The 8,938-nt window shown below is 50.8% G+C and overlaps 1 long non-coding RNA gene across 1 annotated transcript; it reads right to left on the bottom strand.

Moving 5' to 3' along the window:
- Positions 1–2,991: 2,991 nt before the first annotated feature.
- On the bottom strand, positions 2,992–4,436 carry LOC140595487 (uncharacterized). Its single transcript, XR_011997141.1, has 2 exons — positions 4,299–4,436; positions 2,992–3,520 (listed from the first exon to the last, which is right to left on the bottom strand). It is a non-coding gene; the product is annotated as an uncharacterized lncRNA (long non-coding RNA).
- Between the last annotated feature and the right edge of the window lie 4,502 nt (positions 4,437–8,938).

Raw genomic sequence — 8,938 nt, 5'->3', positions numbered from 1 at the left:
AGAGAGAGAGAAACCCTCTTGTCTCAGTTGCCTACTGCTGTGTAACCGACTCAGCAGTTTAGGACGATGCCCGTTTGTCATCTGACTGTTTCTGTGGGTCCAGAATGTGGCTTCGGGTCCCTGAGGACTCTGTGCGGGCAGATAAGGTGTTGACTGGGCCGCACATGGATATGGAAGCTTTCTGGGGAAGAACCCACTTCCAAGGTCCCACAGCTATTGGCAGAATTCATTTTTTTTCTATTGTGGGATGGGAGACCCTGGCTTTTGGCGGGCTGTCAACCGGGCTTGGTCTCAGGCGCCTGAGGCTGCCCACGGCTGCTAAGAGTGCTGTGCAGACCCCCAGATGGCCGCGGACGCCATCAGGCCAATACAAAGAGTCCATAGAGCAAGATGGACTACTTGACGATACAACATAATCATAAGTGGCTTCCCCTCTCTGACCCAGAAGCAAATCACACAGCCAACAGGAGGAGGTTATGGGAGGGTGTGAATACCAGGAGGGGGTCAGGGCGTAACCCCCCCAGAATCTGTCTGCCACCCCTCAGAAAGATTACAATTCTGGCTGCTTATGTTTTAATAATTCTATAGAAATATTATTGAATACAATTCCCAAAATTATATCAAACTCCCAGAATATCAAGTGAAAACAACAACAACAACAACAACAACATGTAAGACAAAAGGCAAAGGAAATTAAGGAGTTTGACACCCGGAGAACAAAAGTGCAGAGTTTGCTTTGGGGGATGATGCACGTGGGAGAGAAGAGATGGAGGAGGAGGAAGGGTATGACTTTGGGGAGAATGAAAATGTCTTTTGTTCTTCTTTATGTGTCCTAAGGGCCTGCAGGGGGGCCCTGTCACCACTGATCACGTGGTCTTACCCACGTGACCTTCCTTCCAGCCTCAGTTTCCCTAGGCTAGACTCAGATGCTCCCAGCATGTCACTTCCGCGACAGCCTGGGACAGGCCGCGGCCCCCAGTCAGGGCCCACTGCGCTGCCACACCTTTGGGGCTTTGCGTTGGCTCACACCACAGGGAGCACAGCTCCTCCTCCCAAACTGGGGCCTTGAAGAGCGACTTCAGGTTGGACCACCGACAGGGCGTGTCCTGAAGTATGACCACACGTGCGGAGCAACGAGGGGAAGTCCACGAGCCAGACTGGGCCCCTCAGCTCCTAACACCTGCACCGCACAACCAGCCTAAGAGCCCCCTGACGCCCCCACCACAGCCACATGTCCTTGGATCTAAGATGGGGGAGACCTTATACCCGTCTGTTAGCAAACAGACATTTCATGGACCTTTGGAGAGTGATGAGTACATTTGCAAAAATATGCTTAGTAAATAAAAAATGTACTCTTCCTAGGGCAGTAGGAATAAACAGAGGTAAAATCGACCTCTGGAAGGAGACGGAAACAGACATTTGAAAGGAAGGTGAATCAGGGTCTATAAGAATTCTTTTTTTTTATTTGAATATAGTTGATACACGATGTTATGTTAGCTTCAGGTTGTACAGCAGTGACTCAGCTTCCCTACACTCTGGGCTCTGTTCACTCCCGGCTGCCCCCACCTGCCCCCACCTGCTCCCCCCCACCCCCGAGCTCTTACACGGTCACCAACCACGTGCCCTACACTGGGCAGCAGGGTATTTTTATTAGCTGTAGTTCTAGCTTATAGAACACCCGACATCCCTCCTTTCATCACTCCCCTTGCACCCCTTCACCATCCCGTTCTTCACTCCTCGGAAAACCAATTCCTGCAGGTGACACAGCTGCCACCGTGAGGCTCAGACCGGTCTGACGGCGGACACGGGCTTGCGCCCTGCCCTGGGGACCCCTCACCACATGGTGTCCACAGGTCTCCGAAAGGTGAAAGGTGACTTTGTAGTTCTCTTGTGTCTCTCCTTTACCTGAGTATCGTGCATCTGTAAAATCATTTTTTTAAATAATAGGTGTATATTTTATAAGTAGTACAGAAAGGAACAAAATAATTTCCTTCCCTTCTCCTTAAACATTGAAATCGCTGCTAACGACTTCTGGGTGCACCCTGGAAAATTTTATATCTGCATCTTCTCTTTTGTTAACACAAGACAGAGAGTGATGAGACCCCAAATGATCAGACCATTCTAACATGTATTAGGATAAAAACTGGCACCTCATTAAATTAACTTGATCTGAAAACTCTAGTGCTTGGTGTGCCAAGTGTAGCAGATTTTCACGTGTGGCTCTAGGTCCTCTGCAGACCAGGCCAGCCTGACGCAGACATGAGGGAACCAACCATTTTCCTTTCCGGTTAGAACAACCCCAACAGAACTGCTTGGTAGTTTAGGGAACTCCGGCAATGAGACTCCCCTCGGGCAGACTGGTGTTAACTGAGATGTCAGAAACCTTGGGGAGATGGTTTCTAGGTCATAGCAGGACACAAGCAGCCCTCCCTCCAGCAAAGCACTAACAGCAACAGGACCTCAAGGTGTTGAGTCAAAGGTGCTAAAGTTGAGCCCTATTTTTCTGGGGAGGTTGAGGAAATACCTTGCTATCCAAGAAATCTGGTACAGGCTCAGTTGTTCTTACTATAAATAAAGATAATAACCCCTCACCTACTTACATCATATGGTTGTTACAGGATTAAATGAAATACTAAGTTTAAAAATCTTTTTCAAACCAAAAACCATCATTGTCATCACTGCACTTCAAACTTGAGTGGCTTGTTTTCATTTCCACAATTGAATTTTTCCCCCAGAAAGAGAGAAATATCAGTATACTATGCAAAGCCTTTTTGTATTTGTGAAAAACCCCATTCCAAGAGAGAGATAAATAAAAACAAAATGTAATTTATTTTTACTTGACTCCTGGTTGATAAATGTCTACGAATAAGCATGTCAGCTGCTTACGAACACCTCACTGGAGGGACCGTCCCACTATGAAACCTTATGTTGAGCTCATCCATTAGTAGCCGATGATTATAAAAAAGAACGCACTGGTTCTTAACCAATAACTTGTTTTAAATTGGCATTTTTATTAAACAGTAAATTCGACATCGAGTCCGTCAATTCACACACCACATTTGACAAGATGGCAGGAGTGTTGCAGATGGAAACAAAGCTGAGCTCAGAAAGCACTTTTTGAATCCTCAACCTTGTCAAAATCGTGAAATAATAATGTCTAAACAGAAGTCCCTAATGCTAAAGCCTGGTAATCCGTCCCTTTCGTCATGATTCATAAAGCGGCACGTGTTGTTACTCGGATTCTGGATAAGGCGGATAGAGAGCCGTCAGGCCACAGCCTCGGTAGCAGTCCCACAGGTCCTCTGCCCCCACCTGCCCGGCCTACCGCGGTTCACCACAGAACCGCTACCGAGCGATGAAGCCCCGCAAGGACGCTTCTGGAACGAGACGGAACAGCGTCGTCAGAACAGGTACGCGGTTCTCGGGTTCTTTCCCCTCGGGAGAAGACTAGACACATGAACCGCCAAAGGCACTGTCCCTTCGAAGCCTCCTGTTACCACCAGTTCATCCTCACCACCATCTTGATTCCAAAAGACCAAAAAAAAAAAAAAACGTGAACAAGCAGGTCAACTTTTCTCTGCGCTACACAAAACAAGAACCAGAAAATGTCTGTGCCTCTGAATTGCTCAAATATCCAGGAGAATCCGTTCTGGCTCCTATTATTTCATTCCACTCTCTTCAAAAAAGTGTTAGTTTGAGCAGTTGACATGCTGGACAATGGAGGAAGCTGGACCAAACAACAAGGTCATTGCTGCCGCCATCAAGGAGGTCAACAGAAGAGGGGCTGAGAGCCAAATATTTTTATCCGCTCAAGACTTGTCCAAACAAAACCCTGAGAAAGTGATTTAGCCTTAACTTTGAGTCTGGGAAGATGCTAAGGTGAGACCGCAGATGTGTTGTTTTCTGGAAAAAATGGGGGAAGAGAGTGCTGAGGCCGTGGCCTAAGTGTGGGACGTAGGAGACGGGGATGAGGTTTTCCATCCCTTTCCCCTTACACACACACACACACACACACACACACACACCTCTCTTTTTTTTTCTTAAGATTTTATTTATTTATTCATGAGAGACACAGAGAGAGAGGCAGAGACACAGGCAGAGGGAGAAGCAGGCTCCATGCAGGGAGCCCGACGTGGGACTCGATCCCGGGACTCCAGGATCATGCCCTGGGCTGAAGGCTGATGCTCAACCCCTGAGCCACCCCAGGCATCCCATCACTCACTGTCTCTCCCCCCAGGTCCATATGCAAGGTTGGATATTGGGAAGAAAGAAACAACTCATTACGGAGCCATTCTTACCACACAATGTGCCATGTCTGGTGCCCTCCTGCTCACCCGTAAGCAGAAAATCCTGAGGCTGGATCTTCCAACCAGCTTCCCATCAACAGGCTGAAACTAGCTGTCTCCCGGCACATCCTGGGAGGGAGTAGACTCAGCCCCAGGGGAAGGAGCAAGCAACTGGGGGGGGGGGGGTACACCATTCTGGCATCCCCCCAATTCCACCAAATGAGCAGGGACTTCAGAGCTTCTGTGAACAACACATCCTCAGACATTATGAAACGACAAAAAGGCACATTCTTGGCAGAACAAAAAAAGTACCCCATCTGTTTTCCGGATGGGAGGGAAGAGCTGACCCAACGGTTGCTAAAGAAGGAAGGTTTGGGGATGGAGCTGATGGAGAACTTCACTTCTGGGTTTTTCTCTCCTTCTCTGCAGCTGATGGGGAGGCTCGCAATGACAGGGAGCTCCTCTCTCAGACCCCACTCTCTCGGCATCTACTTGGGACCTTACTAGCAAGATATGCAGGCAAATCTATTGTTTTCTTTTTCCTGCTGGGGCCTTGAGAGTGTCAGACAAACACAGGGAAGAGATGAGAAGGGAGGAACTCCTACCTGGGCCCTTTATCCTACCACGTAGCCTTTTGGCAAGTACAGCTTCCAGAAAGAGGCAGGTGTGGGCCCCTCCCCAGGGAGGGGAGCCCTCAAGACCACAATATTTTACATGAGAAAGGATTTAACGCCTTAAGGACTAAGGGGATGAAGCAAAACAGATCCAGAACCATCTGAGAAGGCTGTACCTGACACTCGCCCCTCTTTTTTATGACCTAGCATGACAGTAAAGCTATTTCTCCAGGGTGGAGGAGCCCTGACGTGAAGGCGGTATGTGCGTGCAGCCAAATGAGAATGTTCAAGGCTGCTGAAATACATCAACGTGCTGGTTCCTCCAGAGATCACGCTGAAAAATATTATTAAAACTTGTAGCCCCAAGAAGTTGTAGGTTTGTGTCGGCAAAAGTAATTACAGAACTAATTCCTCTGTGCCAGTGAAAATGCCTTCAGCTTGGCTTCCTGTTGACATGGCAAGAATGGCTCTCGATATAAATCGAAGCAAGTTTCCTGCTTTCTTGAATTTACTTTGGAGAAAATGCCTCCTTCTTGGTTAAATCGCAGGATTTTGCCCATGATGGTCAATTAATGAATGAGACGGTCTGAGCCTCGTCTATGCTCAGGACCTAGACTAATGGGGACAAAACCCAGCTAGTACGGTTGATCTGAAACCCCCCCAGGTCCATGGATCTTAAGCTACTTGTGCATCATACCACCTGAGGAGCACTTTCAAAGTACAGATGAAAAAAAAAAAGTCCACGCGAATTCATCTGTCCAGGACCAAGGCAGTCCTGCTTATTCAACCCAAGTTCACCGATGCAACATTCATTCAGTAGGTATTTACCAAGAGCTTATCCCGAATAAAGATTATTGGGATATAGCAGTGAATAAAGCAGAAACGGTAATCTCAACCTTTATGGAATTTACAACTATTGAGGGAGAAACACAATAAATAAGTAAGTAAAATATATAGCATGTTACTGAGGCTCCTGGGTCAAGTGTCCAACTCTTGATTTTAGCTCAGGTCTTGCTCTGAGGTTCGTGAGGTCAAGCCCTACAAGCCCAGTGTGGAGCCCACTAAAAATCATATATATATGTATAATATGCATATATATATGCATAATCATATGTATATGTATATATATAAATATATATATATAATGTTAGGAAGTAATAAGTAATGATTGCTAGTAAGAAAAATGAAATGGAAGAGGACAGGAAGTTCGAGGGGGGCACAATTTTAAGCAGGGTAGCCAGAAGGTGATGCTTTAACAAAGAAGCCAAAGAGTTAGAAAGTAAGCCAAGAAAAATCTGAAGGGAGAGCATTGCAGGGGATGAAGCACCGAGTGCAGTAGTCCTGGGGCAAGAGCGCGGCCAGCCCGCTTGCGAGAACAATACGGAGCCAGCGTAAGCTGGATTGCGCGAGGCCAGAGGAGAGGCGCTGGGAGCACCGTGCAGGGACGCGTCGCGCTGGACTCCTCCATTTGGGCCTCACCAGAGCGCAGAGGGCACGTACGGCCCACGGGGCGCCGAGCAGCTCGGGGACAGAGCGGCCAGGCCTCTGCGCAGACACCGAAGCCCTAAGTCTCGTGCAAGGACTGCCTGGTTCCCGCAGGGAGGCTGCTGGGGCCGACGGACTCCTGACCCAGCGAAGGTCACGGTCACCCCACCCCACAGAACACGATTCAGGGGGAACCCCGAGGTCCCATCCCGGTTCCATCACTGCCCGCGGACAACGGTGACCGTGTACACCCGCTGCCCTCCCTCCCCACGGGGCCTCGGCCCGGCTCAGGGACCCGCTTCTGCGCCCACGGCCCCTGCACCAAGCAGGGCCGGCTGGTCTGGGCCTCAGGGTGGCCCCAGGGTGGCCCAAGGGTGGCCTCAGGGTGGAAGTGTGACTCGCGGCCCACAAGAAAGGAGAGGCCTACCAGGCTGCTGCTAAGGAAAACCTCATGGCTCTTCGGGGGGGCCCAGGGCCTGACTACCTCCTGCCTGGGGCTCCCCAAGGGACCCTTAGGGACCCTGTCCTGGGGCCGTCTTGCACAAATGTCCTCTGAGAAATTAATAATAATCCCCATAAGAGGCGGATCTGCAAAGTCGGCACAGAACCATGGAGCTTTGGGCCCGAAAACACCCAGAAAGTTTGCGTGAGGGCTTCAGAGCTCAGAGCAAATGGGGTCAGGATCCAGAGTTGGGTCGCCCTCCGGCCAGGCCAGCCCTCAACACCCCCGCCCCCGGCTCGGCTTCTCCCAGGACTGACTGCACCTTTCGGGCAGGCCCCGTGCTCCCCGACAACCCCTGGCTGGCGTCTCCCCACCCGCTCCGACCCGGGCCCTCCATGAACCGCCGGCCCGCCTGGGGCCTGTGAGGGACGGAGGCCGCGTCTTTATCCCGCAGCGGGACTCGCACAGAATGCCAGCGGCTTGCCTGCCTGTTAGCAGCACGGCGGGGGCTCCCGGAGAAAATGAAGAACAGCGTCATGCCCTCGATCTGCACGTGCTACTTGTGTTTGCGTCACCAGAGGCGGATTATCTGCACCAATTGGGGCATTGAAACCAGCAGACCCAACCCGGGGCGGGGTGGGGGACAGGAAAGTCGCAAAGCATGCCCCACGGTCCTTGATGCACCGGAAAGCTGCTTGGAGGCAGGAAGAAAAGGGGTTGGGACCCAGGAGGCGCCTGTGCCCAGCGAGGTGAACGGAGGGAGGCCTGCTGCCCCCGACGACAGTGGCCGTTCTCTGATCCCGGGCAAGCGGCAGCGTGGGTGAAGAGGGCGGGAGCACTTGGCCACCGCGTGGAAGGCTTTCATCGCCCACAGTGAGAGCACCGGACATTTATATGGTGCTCACCGTGTGCCAGACTCGATTTTATAATAATTCACTACATTCGGATGCTCTTAATCTAAGACACGTTTGTGGGGACACACGAACACATCCTGAAGCGTATACGGCAACTTCTAAATTCTATTGCTCTTACCATTTTCAAGAGACACAGAGACGCTGAGTGACCTGCCCAAGCACCCACAGGTGGGTCTCGGCTGCTGAAGGCTCTGCTCGCCTGGCCTGGCCCACATGAAGCCCCTCAGAACCTGGCCAGGCGCTCGCGTCACGTCCCCTCTTGGGCTTCCCACATGGCACCACGCTGAACGTGCCCCATCCTCTCGGTGGGCCTTTCACAACCATCCGCACACGCTGTTGTTCGTCTCCCTGGGTGAACACCTTCCCCGACCCAGCCTGGCCAATTCCTACTCATCTTTTGGGACCCGCCTCAAAAGACCTCTCCTCTGGGAAGCCTCTGCCAGCTCCACAGACTCACAGGCCTCTGGGCTCCTTTCCCCTGGGACAGCGTTGACGTCTCTGCTGATAAGTCTGTCCCTCCTGCTTGACTCTGAGTTCTTTGATGAAAAGACAACATCTGGGGCATCTGGGGGGCTCAGTGGTTGAGCGTCTGCCCTCGGCCCAGGGCGTGACCCTGGGTCCTGAGATCAAGTCCTGCGTCGGGCTCCCCACAGGGAGCATGCTTCTCTCTCTGCCTGTGTCTCTGCCTCTCTCTCTCTCTCTGTGTGTGTCTCTCATGAATAAATAAATAAAATCTTTAGAAATAAAAAGAAAGAAAAGACAATATCCCATACAAGTCTGCATTCCCAACCCCTAACAAAAGCACCTAAAATACAGTAAGTGCCAAACAGCAAGTAACTGTTGGATGGATGGATGGATGGATGGATGGATGGATGATGCAAATATATGTAACAGGTGTATGGAATTTCTTCACCAAATGACTAGAATACGACATCCCAGGCTGTGTTCCATTCCACAAGGGGAGCGGTTTCAAATGTATTTTGGAAGTAGAGATGATGTAAATTATAACCCTTGAAATACTACAGATGGAGATAAATGCTTTGGATAGACCGCAGGTTGGGGCGGGGGTGGGTGGGTGGAGGCCACCAGGCAACCGGTTCATGCATGTGCACAGACTCCAGAATCTCGAACGGCAAAGCCAGGGGGTGGGCTCCATCCGAGTGACCTTCCCCATCTGTGGCCACATTTCAGGCCTGG

This window comes from Vulpes vulpes, chromosome 1 (genome assembly GCF_048418805.1).
Source record: "Vulpes vulpes isolate BD-2025 chromosome 1, VulVul3, whole genome shotgun sequence".
NCBI classification, from domain to species: domain Eukaryota; kingdom Metazoa; phylum Chordata; class Mammalia; order Carnivora; family Canidae; genus Vulpes; species Vulpes vulpes.
This window is presented reverse-complemented; position numbering and strand designations above follow the sequence as displayed.